The sequence below is a fragment of the Natator depressus genome, chromosome 1 (genome assembly GCF_965152275.1).
Source record: "Natator depressus isolate rNatDep1 chromosome 1, rNatDep2.hap1, whole genome shotgun sequence".
NCBI classification, from domain to species: Eukaryota; Metazoa; Chordata; order Testudines; family Cheloniidae; genus Natator; species Natator depressus.
In genome coordinates this window covers 143,759,027-143,775,387 of record NC_134234.1, presented here as the reverse complement: position 1 = coordinate 143,775,387, position 16,361 = coordinate 143,759,027, and positions in this window count along the sequence as shown.

Below are 16,361 nucleotides of genomic sequence, written 5' to 3'. Positions count from 1 at the left end.
GAGACTGGAAATGCAAGTTGTTTCAATTGATAATTTCTCTCACTGTTAAAATGTTAGGCCTTTTTTCCAACTTAACATGACTCACTTAACTAATTCATATACATTATAGCTCTATGAAGGTAAGAAACAAGTCGTGGGCTCATACATTCTTTGAGATGAGGTTTTCTGTTTTTATTATTGTTTTCCCCTCCCTACGCCTTCCACCCTCCCCCAAGATTTAACAGTGCCTAGAACTGAGGTCTCCTATTACTAAAATTTCATTACTTTTACAAAATATACTGCAATATAAGCTGGATCCAATTCCCATTAAAGTTAATGGAAAAATTCCTGTTACTTTCAACAAGAGTTGTATCAGGTTCTATATTACTGACATCAACATTGTATCAAGTGCTATCATAAATTAGTGGTTCTCAAACTAATTTATATAGCGTAGCACTTCCAGCACTTCTGTCTTCCACTTTGCTTGGGACCTATGATGGTCTAATATCTAGAAATCTGGTTGAAAATTTTTGATAAAATGTTCTTTCATTGGAAAATGTTGTTTCCTGAAAACTAAAACTGTTCATAGAAAAGAGCCAGTTTCCCTTTCAATTTTTTTTTAAAGACATTTAGAAATTGTTGACATCTCCCACTGACATTTTCAAAAAGGTTCAGTTTTTTCATTCACAATGACTTTGTGTTGAGAAATATATAGTAAGAAAAAAAAGAGTAAAAGGTTTAAATTGAAACACTGTTTTGATTGACGCAGTTTGATTCCCCCCTGTGAAGCTGTATTATTTAATATAGCCCTTTATATAATTGATAATTGCCACTGTTATGCAATTGCAACAAATCTTGTACAAAATATGTCATGTAAGGTATCAATGGAGAAATTACAATCAAATATGATTATCCTGTTTATATGCATGTTTCATCTTTGTATATGAAGTGAATATTGGCTATGCACTCGTATCTTATAAATGTGTTGTATTTCTGGGTAACACCCACCAGGTAGAATTTACATTAAAGCCAGACAGTTATGGGCTGATGGCCCATCAAGGACACTTAGCTCTCACAATAGGACATAGAAGAAAAGAAACTCATTTCACCCAGACAGCTCTTCCTGTGGATGCCTCAGACTCCAAGGAGCCAATGGCGACCCATTCATTCAGTAAACTACAAGGACATGTGATATGCTCATGTGACCCTGGACTTCATCTTGGGCGAGTAATTTTCCGGGCACCTAGGCTGTGAGCTTTGTTTGAGACAGTAGTACATTTACAAGCACGTGGCAGAGGATATAAAAGACCCCTGAGATATCTCAATTTTGTCTCTTGCTTGCCCCGATTCTCTGGACTGTGGATTTGCAACTAAAAGGAACATTTCAAATTATGGACTGAGGAACTTTCAATTTTTGGAAGTTACCAGAGAGACTTTACAAGCCAGCAGCCTATACTATCACTGCTACACACCTGATAAAGACTGAACAATGATTAATAAATCATATACATAAAAATAATTGTGAACTCTTCTTTCTTTTATTAATAAATCTTTAGTTTTTAGTAACTAAAGGAATGGCATCAGCATGATTATTGGATAAGGTCTCAGCGATATATTGAACTGGCTAAGTGACTGATCTCTTGGGATTAGAAGGACCCTATAACTTGATTAAATCGGTTTTCAGTAACCGCTCATCATAAAGTCTAGTGTCTGGATGGTAAGCCTAGGGCTGGAATGCTTAACGAGACTGCATTTTTGACTTCTTGTTTACCAGTGTGGTGAGACAGAAGTTCAGTTTTGTTATTTGCATAGTATAATCTAATGATTGACTAACTACCCATTTAGGGTGAGTCTGCCCTATTTCCCAGCAGTGTGTCCTGAACTGACTGTGACCCACTGAGGAATGGTGACAGTGCCTCACTCCCACTTGCTCCAAATGTGTAGTAGGTATACCAGTATAGGTCTTTTGTACCCACGCTGGGTGGGTGAGTATATGGCTGTGGGGCTGGTAGAGCAGGGTTTAGGTTAGGCTGTTCCTACACTGAAGGTTGTTATCCTGTGATATGTCCCCAGGGGACAGAAAACAATCCTCTTCAAAAAGATAACGGGCAAACCAGAAAGATATGCAGCCCTACTATCTATCAGGATGGTATTCCCCCTGCTGGTGCAGGAGTCGAGAGAATACTCTAGCTACATGGCTGGCTCCAAGAGGGTGCCTTGTATTGTGCATGAAAAAGTAGAACATCATCTTTGCCTTAAGTTGTCTTTTATATAACTTCTGTAGATCAGTGAAGCGCACTGCAAAATAAACAAACTTTTGCACTAATTTGTTTGTCCACAAAGCGTTAACAATGCTGAGGGAAATGATTAAAAATAGGCAAAATTGCCTTGCAATCTCTATGCATTCTGGAATGTCTCTGACTTTGGCAGTTTACCTCCAACAATTTAATTGTAGCTAAAATGTCAGTGTGTTGCTACATCTGTGTCCTAAAGTAGATCTTCCACTGCTTTTTCTGTTTCTGCATTTGACTCTACAATAAACATGACTGCCATGAAATGTGTTTGATTTTTTTAACCCTTTGTGGAGCTGTCACTGTTTCAGGGGAACTGCACCCATATCCCCACCTCTTCCCCCCCCCCCCCCCCCGATGTGCTCCACATCAGGAAATCCCAGTCAGGTCTCCAGCTATCACTTGTCTCTTGGCAGGGACCCTTGTCCCACTCCCTGCTCACTGGGGCTTTTTAAAGCTGCACAGCCTCCCCTTGCCATATATTGTGAAATCCACAACAAGCCAGACTGCCTAAAGGCCAGCCAGCACCTGTGCTTTGCTTTCTTCCTGAGGGCCATGGCCAGGGGATTGCCAGAGTTATAAGTTACCACACAGCTCTTTCTAAGAAAGAACATTTATTCTTAAAGTAAAGGCATTTAAGAGAAAATATAATAAAAAAAATAAGCACATTTAAACACAAAACAAAACTTACTAGGAGACACCCATCAGTCTTATAGGGCTCTGTCATAAATATAAAGGGAAGGGTAAATCCCTTTAAAATCCCTCCTGGCCAGAGGAAAAATCCTCTCACCTGTAAAGGGTTAAGAAGCTAAAGGTAACCTCGCTGGCACCTGACCAAAATGACCAATGGGGAGACAAGATACTTTCAAAAGCTGGGAGGAGGGAGAGAAACAAAGGGTCTGTGTCTGTCTGTATGCTGCTTTTGCCAGGGATAGACCAGGAATGGAGTCTTAGAACTTTAGTAAGTAATCTAGCTAGGTATGTGTTAGATTATGATTTCTTTACATGGCTGAGAAAAGAACTGTGCTGAATAGAATGACTATTCCTGTCTGTGTGCCTTTTTTGTAACTTAAGGTTTTGCCTAGAGGGATTCTCTATGCTTTGAATCTAATTACCCTGTAAGGTATCTACCATCCTGATTTTACAGAGGTGATTTCTTTACTTCTATTAAAAGTCTTCTTGTAAGAAAACTGAATGCTTTTTCATTGTTCTCAGATCCAAGGGTTTGGGTCTGTGGTCACCTATGCAAATTGGTGAGGATTTTTACCAAACCTTCCCCAGGAAGTGGGGTGCAAGGGTTGGGAGGATTCTGGGGGGAAAGATGTGTCCAAACTACATTTCCCAGTAAACCCACTTAGAGTTTGGTGGTGGCAATGCAGATCCAGGGACAAAGGATAAAATTAATTTGTACCTTGGGAAAGTTTTAACCTAAGCTGGTGAAAGTAAACTTAGGAGGTTTTCATGCAGGTCCCCACATCTGTACCCTAGAGTTCAGAGTGGGGCGGGAACCTTGACAGGCTCTAATAGGCCAAAGTCCTTCCAACCCTTCAGCAAGGGCAGAAGGCCCTGTCAGTTTGCTGGATCAGAAAGAAGGCCCCACATCAGTCCAAGCTCATCCTTTTATATCAAAAGCCTTTTCTTTGGAAAACCCAGCTTGAACCACTTCGGGGGGTAGTACCCATCTAGAGTTGTTTAGTCTCAGTGACTCACCTTAATCACCTCCCACTGTTTTTACTTCCTGGAGGAATTGTGGTAACCCCCCACCCAAGGAGTAGAACACAGTTATACATAAACCATTCATAAATTTGATGCAACCACCCCAAAGAGATTGGATGAGGTTACAATATCAGTCACACTGACATTTGGGGAGGAGAGGGGCTGTCATCAACCAGGAGGAAGAGCGAGCATGAATAGCTAGGGAAGAAGGATATGGGGTCAACAGCAGATTTGGCTGATAGTTGTGGAATTTAATATTTGAGGAAAATAAAACCTTTACAGCTTTAAGTCTTCAACATGGATTCCTTTCTGAGTGTCAGACAACAGGGGGGAGCAACGGGAATATTAAAAGCCAAGCAGCTGGATACAGGCATGCAGCTCCGCCCAGCATAGCAGCTGACAGCCAGTACTTGGGAAAAAGTTGTTTAAATTTCCCTAAATAGTTGTGTGGTAATATAGCACAAAATACCTACTGATAGAACTCCCCTCTGCAACAGGTTCAGACTGATTGCCCACATGGAGTTTTGGAGCAATCTATGACTCTGCTGGGTCATACAGATCTTGGCCACCTGGAAGAGTCTCCTTCTGGTCGTGCCCCATGCGATACTGGGTGATTGCTGCGGTATATTGGGTGCTTTGATTAGAACTGTCCACCACACCATTCTCACTTTCTGCATAGTTGGGGTACTGATAGTATTGGCAAATAGTGGTAGCATTATTAGATGTCCTCATCATAGAATCATAGAATAGAATATCAGGGTTGGAAGGGACCTCAGCAGGTCATCTATTCCAACCCCCTGCTCAAAGCAGGACCAATCCCCAATTAAATCATCCCAGCCAGGGCTCTGCCAAGCCTGACCTTAAAAACTTCTAAGGAAGGAGATTCCACCACCTCCCTAGGTAACACATTCCAATGTTTCACCACCCTCCTAGTGAAAAAGTTTTTCCTAATATCCAACCTAAAGCTCCCCCACTGCAATTTGAGACCATTACTCCTTGTTCTGTCATCTGCTGCCACTGAGAACAGTCTGGAGCCATCCTCTTTGGAACCCCCTTTCAGGTAGTTAAAAGCAGCTATCAAATCCCCCCTCATTCTTCTCTTCTGTAGACTAAACATCCCCAGTTCCCTCAGCCTCTCCTCATAACTCATGTGTTCCAGTCCCCTAATAATTTTTGTTGCCCTCTGCTGGACACTTTCCAATTTTTCCACATCCTTCTTGTAGTGTGGGGCCCAAAACTGGACACAGTACTCCAGATGAGGCCTCACCAATGTCGAATAGAGGGGAACGATCACGTCCCTCGATCTGCTGGCAATGCCCCTACTTATACATCCCCAAATGCTGTTGGCCTTCTTGGCAACAAGGGCACACTGTTGACTCATATCCAGCTTCTCATCCACTGTAACCCCTAGGTCCTTTTCTGCAGAACTGCTGCTGAGCCATTCAGTCCCTAGTCTGTAGCGGTGCATTGGATTCTTCTGTCCTAAGTGCAGGACTCTGCACTTGTCCTTGTTGAACCTCATCAGATTTCTTTTGGCCCAATCCTCCAATTTGTCTAGGTCCCTCTGTATCCTATCCCTACCCTGCAGCGTATCTACCTCTCCTCCCAGTTTAGTGTCATCTGCAAACTTGCTGAGGGTGCAATCCACACCATCCTCCAGATCATTTATGAACTGGCCCCAGGACCGACCCTTGGGGCGCTCCACTTGATAACTAGACATGGAGCCATTGATCACTACCCATTGAGCCCGACAATCTAGTCCTCTTCTCCCTTGCCTTTAGGTACTTCTGCAGGAGCTCCTTCACTTTCACATTGCACTGGGATCAGTTCCAGGAGTGCCTCTCTTCATTTGCTCTGACAGTGTCTTGTAGATGTTTGCATTGTAGTAACTGTTCTCCAAGTGGCACTGAACACACAGCTCTCTGAAGAGGGCAGTTAAGTTCAGGAGCTATGCAGGGGCCCAAAGAGAAGCATAGGTGGACAGGGCATCTAGAATGGGTATGTGGCTCTGGGTATGCAAACTCAGCACAAATGCATCACAAAGGGACAATTGTTAGCATTTCAACAGGGAGGTGACATCTGCTCAAGATGACCCCAGAGCCGTGAAAGGCACATATGTACACAGAGGTGCTGATCCAGGTGTGAAGCAATGAAGTGTGGAATAGCACTGGGAGGACTGCCAGAAGCAGAGTAGTTAGCAATGCGTCCACCTGAACCTTCAAGTGAACAAGCTCACTGCAAAGTGCATCAAAGTGGATTAATTACTGCCACTTAAGATGCCAAATAATTAAAATTTTAAAAATTTGAATATAGACGCAAGGCACTTTAATGTGAACAAACTAAAAGTGAATCCAATGTGACAGGCAAACCCTTAGAAGAGTCCTTTTAACCAGGCTACAAACTATCAGGAGACATCAGTGCTTGAAGATTGGCAGATGATTCTGTGGCAGATGCAGTTCAGTGAACTACCTGGTAGTGTGTATGAATTTCTTAAAAGTGAAACGTACTTAGCAAAAATTAATGAATCAAAGTAGATTTTGTGCTGAAGTATTATTGGATCCCTCTGTTCCCCCCCCCCACTCCCTCCCCCCCCCCCTCCGCAATCACCCCTGCTTATTTGCTTGCCTATTTCAGGAATTACACTGGGTTTCCCAGAGACATGGTAGGTGAGGTAATAACTTTTATTAGACCAACTTCTATTGGTGAGAGATTCAAGTTTTTGAGCTTACAGAGCTCTATTTTTTGTCTTTTTTTATTTTCCTGGGTGAGTTCATTTGAGAGTTTAGTAATGATCTGGTTTCACTCTCATAGTTACTGAGGGCATTTAGTGCACTGGATAAGGAACACCACATGTTGTGATAGACAACATGGATCTTGAAAGCTGTGTGTGTCATTAATGTAATTAGCAAGGTTCTTCTGTAGTTAATCTGTTTGGTAGCTTTCTTTTGCAAGTGGGCACTGGCTGGCAAAAATCCAAACCCAAACTGATTCTGTTCTCACTATAGCCAGAGTATATGGGAATAACTTCGCTGAAGTCAATGGAGCTACATGAGCATAAAGCAGCCATAATTAAGAGGAGAATCAAGCCCCTAGTCTGGGTGGGTTCAGGTCCTACGGAATGGGCCACATTCTACATTAATGGAAGGGCTGATACAAGTTACATATCCAGGTGCAAGGTGTGCAGAAAATGAGTATAAATGGCTGTTCAAATGGTAATGAGTATAATTTTCATGGATTTTGCCTTTGGTAGTTCTGATTCTCCAGGGCCATTTACTCCTGTGCAAGAAGAGTGTAAAATACTACCAAATCAACATTAAGGCATTGATTTTACCCACTTTGCACAAGTGTAAGTGACAGTACCCTGTGCAAGGCATGTGAAAGGGGAATAAGGCCCAGAGATTCTGACAAATGAGTAATGTAATGCTGAGGGAACAGAAAAGTTAGGAGAGGGTAAATAAGATAGAGGGTCTATGTTATCTCAAGTGGCTGTGATGTATCATCTTAATAAGACAATTGAGTTGCGCTAGTTATATACACCAATTCAATTCCAGATAGGCATAAGTTACATTTTTACAACTTACACATTTTCTGTTCATCAATTTGCACCTGCCATGCAATCTAACACCATCACCAACAGTACTGCCATACATTCCAGACATTTTACAGAGGATGATGTGCATCTGACAGTACTAGCTAGTCCTAACATTTGATCAATTTCAGTGGTACATGTGTAGATGATGGCAGTGCACTAGAGGAGGTCATCTACCAGCAGCAAAAGGGTTAAAGAAAACAGTATTTAAATACTGCCTTTGGGGGGTCCTTTACCCCTGCCTTAGTCTTTCACTGAGTCTATACAGAAATGTGAGCGCCTTGGTGGGAGAGAGTATTGTCCTGTAGCCACGTAGCATTTTAGTAGCGTACAACTTTACAGCATAAACAAATTAAGCCTCTCACAACTTAATAAGGATGCCAGCTTTTTCCTGACATGAATCGATAAACACTTTTTAAAATCCAACTTTTGTCAACCATCTACAGAAATTCAAATTATCCAAGATACAACATTCATGATTATTTCATATGTTATTCTCTTGAAATAAGAAGGAATCACTAAGAAAGGCTTATAGCTTTAGCACAAATGTTACAGAAGATCTGCACAGCAAGTAAGCTTCAGACAATGAAAAAATGAACGTTAGTAACTATGCAGATTTACAAGAACACTCCTATATGAACCTGCAACAAAAGCAACTTCCATTTGAAAGGGTAGCTGTGCCTTGCTTTATCTTAAAAATGCCAATTTGTTTCAAATGTCAGACTTCTTTCTTCTTTCAGGGAGCAACAAGCTGTTTCTTACAAGAGCAACAGCAACGGTGTAACATTTCTTGAAAGAAGAGAGAGCCTATTGGCAATGCAAGGGAGAAAGTTTTGTTTTGAGCAGTGGAGATAGATGAATCAGGACAAGAAGAGGAAGGGAAGGAAGAATAAATGCAGAGGAGAATGGAGGGGTCTGAAATGAAGGCAATGTGATTAGAATTTTGATGAAGAGGCATTGACAAGATGAAAGATCTCTCTCTCTCTCGCTCCCTCTCCCTCGAATTTTCAGTGGGTAAAATCTCTCCTGTTGACACACACTTGCTTTCTTTTTTACAACACAACACTGGAACAAATAGGATTCATGATCAATAGTGGTAGCACTGCCCCAGTGACAGATCCCTGCCTGGGAGAGAAGCAGAGGAAGCCGCTGAGCCTCTCCCTTTGAAACTCTTGATGGATTCAGGATTTTAAAACTCTTATCTTGTGGGTGCCTTTATGCTGTTCTGATTACAAGTATACACAAACACCTACTACATTTGAACATATATCATCAGGCTACACATATCCCAAAATATAACAAAGCATATTTGAAGATTTTAATCTTTTTTCCTCCCACAGCATATATAAATTAAAACATTCACAACTGAACATACATTGGTCAATGAATGTCAATCATCAACTACTACACAAATGGCTATTGGGAAAGAGCAAAGACACTGACACAAAGGTGTCACATTCAGAGATAAATGGACACTAGTCAAAAACTTTTTATTTATTATATCAGATTACTGACTATTCAAATTTATACATAGACTGCTGCCCCTCTGCACAGGGGGTGAATTTCATCTTCTGGGATTTAACTCAATTGACTTCAGGACCTTTATTGTGAGCACAATTACTGTAAAGCTAGACATGCATTCTTCCTGTGAAATATTTTCTTCAGAATAGAGGTCCTGGTTAGCGTGCATATTAAGTATGCAAGTAACATGGATTTAAATGGACTAATCACATACTTAAGTACATTACTAAATCAGGGCCACAAAGCCTGGCATGAATTTCAGAGGTATTTTTAAAAGATATCCATCCAATATCCGATGAAGTTGCAGTCTCTTCACAATAGTCCTACTCTGTCTAAAATTTGTTTTGTTCCTCAGATTTGGGTGAAATCCTGACTGCAATGGAATCAATAGCAAAACTCCTACTGCCTTCAGTGAGAGATTTCCCTGAGGGGAGTGCAGGACCAGAAATAAATACTTATCTGCCATACACATGAAGTTAGGTAGTTTAGACTTATAAAATATTGTATCAATGTTAAGTACAATGTAGGTACCAGATTGATTATTGGGTGTACATTTCTTAGTAAGGAGTAAGCAGGCCAGGTAGACTGGGATTTTTAAAAGAGATGTAAGAGCATTTAGTGTGACTTGGGTACCTGACAGCCAGTTTACACATACCCACACCCACCAAGTCAGTTTTAAATCACACCATTGGTTGTTTTGGTGCAAGACTGTGGGGACACTCATTTCAGGACAAAAGTATTCTGTTTTGATTTTGCTTAAGACCAACTTAAAAAAGCATAAGTATTCATACACAGCCTTGCACAGATAACAAAAAGGTGCAAATTTGGTTATTTTAGTTCAAGAATGTGTGTTGGTGGTGGTGTGTGTGTTGGGGGGTGGGGGGGTTGACTGGCCCTCATTCCCTTAGACTCCTTTGAAAATTTCAGCCTTTGTCACTAACAATTTTCTACATTACTTTGTTAACTAACAGAACAGCTTGAAAAAAATCTAGTTCAGATCCATAAAACTATTCCTTCTGAGTTCTAATTTGCAAACTATTTTACATTTCTGAATATCTAATACACAAGTACATTAGGCCAAATTCAGCCCTGGTAAAAGCAGGCATAACATCACTAAATCCCATATTGTGGCATCTGCTTTTACCAGGGCTGGATTTGCCCCATTACAATGGTGATGCTTGAAGTTGCTACCAGTCTGAGAGATTTTAATAACTATTTGCCATTATATTTAGAGAAACACTCTCAAACCAGTTAACATTTTAAACAGTGACCACTGTATGTCATGTTGGAGAGGATTTGTGACAGGGATCATTTTAGCAGCAGTGTTCTTTGCTGCCACTGGGGGGGATCTGAATTCAGGTCTTGAAGATTGCTCCAGAAGCTTAGGGTGGATTTATACTCCGCTGAAGCAGCACACACACTACAGCACAGGGAGCATCTCACATTATGTTCAAGAGACCTCATCTGGCTGATTCTCTCCAGGCTGCCTGCACCTAAGTAGCGTGAGGGTTAGAGAGGCATGAAGAAAAACTGAGCAGATTTTGTAGGCTTTTTCTCCCCCACCAAAAAAAAAAAGAGTTCTCCTTTTCAATATAACATTTTTCTCTGTTTGGATTAGATAGAAAGGTGACAAAATGAAGGATGAGGATACTGCTGCCAAATTGCTCTGACTGACATATATTTGACCTCGGCTTCATGAAGCTTTTAAGAACAGCTTCATCATGTATGAAGTGCCTAGAGGTAAGAAAAACTTCAATTTTGTAATCAGGGATGAAAAAAAGTGTTCCAGACCTGGTGGTGTATTTCAGAATATTAAACATTGGAACTGATAATCCAGATGCTGCAAATAAAAACTAAATATTTATCTGAAAAGAGTTTAAAATCAACACTGTCTGGTCCTATTCTCCTATCAGAGGCAAGAGCCCAGTTGATAACAAAGGGAGTCTTGTCTTCATGCACTGCAGACTAATTTTCTTTAAGTATATATTCAGAGTAGAGAGGTTGGGATTTTTTAAACTATTATTTCATGCAAGCAAAAGTTTGCAAAGTATTGCTATAGCCAAGTTCTGTCTCACTTAAAGGGCTAGCTAGCATGACTTGGTGAAATGCTAGCTCAGGAAAAGAATACAGTAAAGATCTGAAAATGAGTAAATGCAAATGAACTGCTCATGATAGGAAGGGCGACACTGTAGGTACAAAGAGGATGGTTTCCAAAATTCTCAGTATCTCATTTAATTGACAGAGCAGTGCTAGAGACAGATTTTTCAACTAAGGGAAGTGATGTGGCTTTGGTGGTGGTGGTGATGGGGTGTTGGAGAGCATGCTCACCCCTGTACTGAACTGGCAGCAGTGGCTCCTATACCATGGGGCTGGGCCCGGCTTCTCACTATGGGCACTGCAACTTGGCACAGTGGATAGCTGCGCTAGTCAGGTTTGACCCAGCTGCACTTCCATGATGATGGGGGCGGGGGGCAGCTGGGCCAAATTTGAGTGAGTGGCACTGCAATATGACACAAGGGGTCACAGTGGCACCTGATCCTGTGTTCCATGTCAACTCTTGGGGTGGAGAGACGGGCTCACTCCCTCAGGACAGGGGCTGCCACTGCTGGGTGAGTGAGGGGCAAGCTCATTTTCCACCCCCCATGTGAAAAGGTGCACCTAAACGCCACCAAGGGGCATGACCACCTCCCTACTCCCCAATTAGCTCCATTTCTGCTGCAAGAAGTAGAATAGTGTAGAATTGGTCTCTCGTCAGAAAAGTAGAATAGTGTAGAATTAGCCTCTCAGTCAGATTTGAAGCCACTGTACCCTTCTGGCCCCACTGAAGTATTCCATTAAGTTTATTCATTTCCTTCAGTCATCATTTAAGTAGATTCCTCCACCCCACTGAATGTATCTCAGGTGGTTCTCAGACTTTCTTCATAACTGTTTAGTTCATTATGCATATTACTTCCTGCAGTGCTTGATCACTTACTTCAACCAAAAAAAGTCAGTTTGTCATAATAATTGCAGTTACTTCAGGGTTGAAACAAATGTGATGGGGTGTCCTTAATGCAACTGATCTCAAACAGCAGCACTCCATTAAGCTGTGATTGTATATTATTTTCATTTGGATTACAAGGCCTTCATCATACATTTGATCATTCCTAATATTTCACAAACTTTAATCCCCCATTCATGCTGCCATCCAAGCCTCGAGTTTCAAAAAAATCAAGTTACCTTTATGTGTTTACACAATATACATAAAACTCCATAGTAGATGTAACTATTACCAGTAATTTTTCACCACTATATGTACAAATTGCTCATCAGCCTTCTGTGTCAACTACTTGACACATGGAGCATCACACTGAATGGGAAATTCTTCTGGAGAGCACTATTTACAAAGATAGTTACTGCTGGATGGGGAACTTCATTTTATGTGTGTGATAGGCATAGCAAGGGTCTGGGACTAAAATTTGATTTCCAGCCCACAGAAACGTCACCTAAGTTATGATACAAAAGGCAAATACTGATCCTTATCATGTACAAGGTATCCACTGACTTCCATGGCTACTGTTACAGTGGTGAGAGATTTGCAATATTTAACTGTTTTAAGTTTATTAATTTTGACTTTCTGCCACTACATTTCCCCCTCCAAAGCCCTCGCCCCCCGTAGGTGCTGGAAGTGGGGGTGTGGCAGCTTGAAGTGGATTCCATTATATACAGTGTGGTTCAATGGCTCTCAGCACCCCTTCTCCCCACACCTTCGCTGCAGATATTCTTAGAGGTAATTAAGAGAGGGGGGAGCTTATTCTTTAGTAGTGATTCACCCTCATCTGTCACAGCCAGAAAAAAAACAGCACTTATTAAAAAGTATTTCCTGCCTCACCAAAAGGACAGCCACTTACAGCATGAACAAATCCTTAACTATACGCTGTCAATAGCATGAATGCAGTTAAGAGACACCAAAGCTAAGACACTAATCACTCACTTCTTTTGTCAGGAGGGGGTGTCAAGAGCTCAAATCAATCACCTTTTCACTCCCCTGTTCGCTTCCTCTTTTTCTTGCAGTTATAAATATTTGGTCAGTAATTGAGTTTATTTAAGCTTGGGTAATTAAAGTCACCCAGTCAAAGTTATAAGTTCAGACTGAGGTAAGTCAAGGCTCCTCCATTTAATAGAAGGTGGAGAAAAAAAATATATTAGCTGGAAAATTGAAAGATTCCAGTCCTCAGGAGCAGCTGGTGAGAAGAGAGGAATTCCTGATTTATGTTAGAAATGAGTAAAAGCACTTCCCCTTCTCTCCCCCAACATTCGCACTACACTCAGGGCAATTGAAAAGCAAAAAAGAGAAAAGAGCACTGGTGCCCCTCTCTTCGGGAAAAATGTTCCATGTTCCTTTGTGGGGGAACTGGTTAGTAGCAGAGGAAATATGGCTCAAGTGAATGTCATCCTCTGGAAAGTGTGTTTGAGTCGCTCAGATGCTCTAACTATGTGGAACTGAATAGATAAACAGTTGAGGTGCGTGGGGACTAAAACATTTTGATACATACAATGCTTTGGCCTAGTTAGAGAACATGGTTTGGGTTTACTACAGATTGGAACATAACTGTAGTCCAGGGTTTGTCCACAGGAGGATACTCCAGAAAGTTAATCCAAATTAAAACTAAAGATGTGAATTAAAAGTGGATCATTACACTGCGTTAAACCTCTCTGTGGACACATTCAAAATTAAACTGGACATAATTTGTTTATTTCCATACTGAATTAAGCTAAACTAAACCAAATGAAGGTCACTTTAATTCTGAATGAGTGTGTGCACAGAAGTTTAATGCAGTTTAACTAACCCACAACTTTAGTTAATTCAGATTAATTTTCCTGAATGTCTCCTCACAGAGACAAGCCACGAGTCAATTACAGAATTGTTATTCTCTGAGTCCCATCTTGGTTGCAGTTTACATTATCCTTAAAATTCCTCTAATGTTGGAAGCAAATCAGCAGATCTTTATGGTACACTGTGTTTTCACTTACAACCATATAGTTAGCTTCTGGGTAGGGAAGGATGTCATAGACCCACATCCATAGCCCCTGCTTGTGCATCCATAACGGAGGAAGAATCCCGTGCAGTTATGTATGATGGCTGTTTATCCCACTGACTGATCCTGGAGGAGGTGAGCCCAGATCACAACCAAGGTTAGAGGGAAATCATTATCATCCCATAGAAGAGAGGTATTGAGCCATTACCAGGAGGGAGCATGTTTAGGAAACTAATGAAAGTGAGCTCCTTACCCCTTCAGGAGAAAAGCATGTAATGAGTTCTCTCTACCCCCGCTCCCCCTCCCCCCACCTGGAAACAACATGCTTTGCATGAACATCTGCAGGGGGAGGTAGGGTCCAGAGCCAGATTTCCAACAACTACCTTTTTGAGAAAAGGTGATTGTAATAGGTACGAGGGGGCTGCATCCTAATTGCTAGGGAGAGGGGGATATTTGTCCAAGTGGACCTTGACTCCTCGCCCATGTTGCCAGTTCTGCTTTGGAACGGTTAGCGAGAACACAGGTTACATTGACTCTTTCAAGGTCCTCCAGCTTCCTGGGAAGTAACTGAGAGGACCTGGCTTGATTGCATGGACTCATGCTCAGTGCGTCCCCAAAATAATCCCTGGTGTTTGGGTGCAGCAGATATGCAGTCAACAGCTCTTGAACATGAGAAGTAGAAAAGTTATATAATAGCCCACTGACGAATTTTTCTTCTTTCAGGAGACAGCTAGGCCTCTGTGACCATGGGATCAAGCTAAACTTCATTTGTTCCATATCATGGATGCTTCTGGCCTCAGGATTGTTCCACAACCACTTATTTTAAATGTTGCATTAAAATAGGACAAGATTATGTTCTATGGGTTCATTAACACGTTCCTCTGGTGCAATGTAAGACAAGAACTGCTTGAGCCTTCAGCCACCCAAGGCACGTATTAATGTGACTAGGACACACCCTGCAATGTCACAAGACATTAAAATGCTACTACTATGAAATATAGCTTCAAAATTCATGTCTGATTTAAAAATACATGGTGATGTATCTCTTTTCACTCTCCCCCCTCTCTCTGGGAATTAGGTAGAGATCTATTCCTCCATTAATCTGTTCTATTCCTGTAATCATTTGTCCCGTCTGTTCCCATCCCCATCCCCACCCACTTGTCAACCTCCCAATGAGTTTAGCAAAGCAAAATACGATCTTTCAAATTTTCCATTTATATCCTTGATGCACTTGCCTGATTGTGGACTCAGACCTTCAGATAAGCTAAATGGGAAGTTTTCACTGTGTCCCATTCAGCTTTAATTCCAGGTAACTCTGCATTTACAAGCACAAATACAAAGAACTGAACTCAAACAGCCACCTCTAAATCTGTCTTAAGCCCAGAGACCGTGGAGAAAGCAAAAAGTCATGTGTTACCAATATGCTACAGGTTCTAATCCGTATTTCCTTACAAATCAGTAAATGGCACTTTTCCCTCTGAAATGGCCTGGGATAAACATACCACTGGGGTGGGGTGACATTGTGCTGCTGGAGTGGCTGTTTTTTGGATACTATATAAAATGAAATTTATCAAGACCTGTAGCCATTAAATATTTGCAAGCACTTGTTCTATAATTGAGGATGTTGACTATAGCATCATGGCCAACTTCCATTTGTTGTCATTCTGTGCATCTAAATTCTTCTTGTAACTGAACACAGTGTTCTTCGTGGCTTGGCTTAGACTCTCATGAAGTATTGATTGGCATTGCTGAACAACTAACAAATTTTATGCCCGAGGCAGAGACATATGAAGATGGACATCTATACTTCAGAACTCTGACAATCAATCCATACCTATGATTTAATTGGAAATTATTACACTGATTGAACCAGCTTCAGATTGCTATAGTTGTAGTTTATTTTAACTAAACCATTGGCTCATTTCGGGGCAAAAGAGATAGATATAGACACACGCATAATAAACAAAGTGTGTATTGACTGTGGCAAGGCACCTCCTTCGCATTCTCTGCCTCAGCATTTCCCCCTCTGGTAGTGTGGGCCTAGGGTAAATCATTCTCACTCCGGAGGGTTCTTTTTATTGTTCACTCAGGTTGATTTATTTTATATATTTACAAAGTGGGCCTTAGGGCAAGCCCAAGTAGCACTCTTCAGCCAGACAAAAAAGCCAATTCATAGCACAAAAAGGAAATGCCCTTTTTTTGCCCTTCTTTTGGGTTGTTGCCTTAGCATGCTGGCTTCTAGGTGCT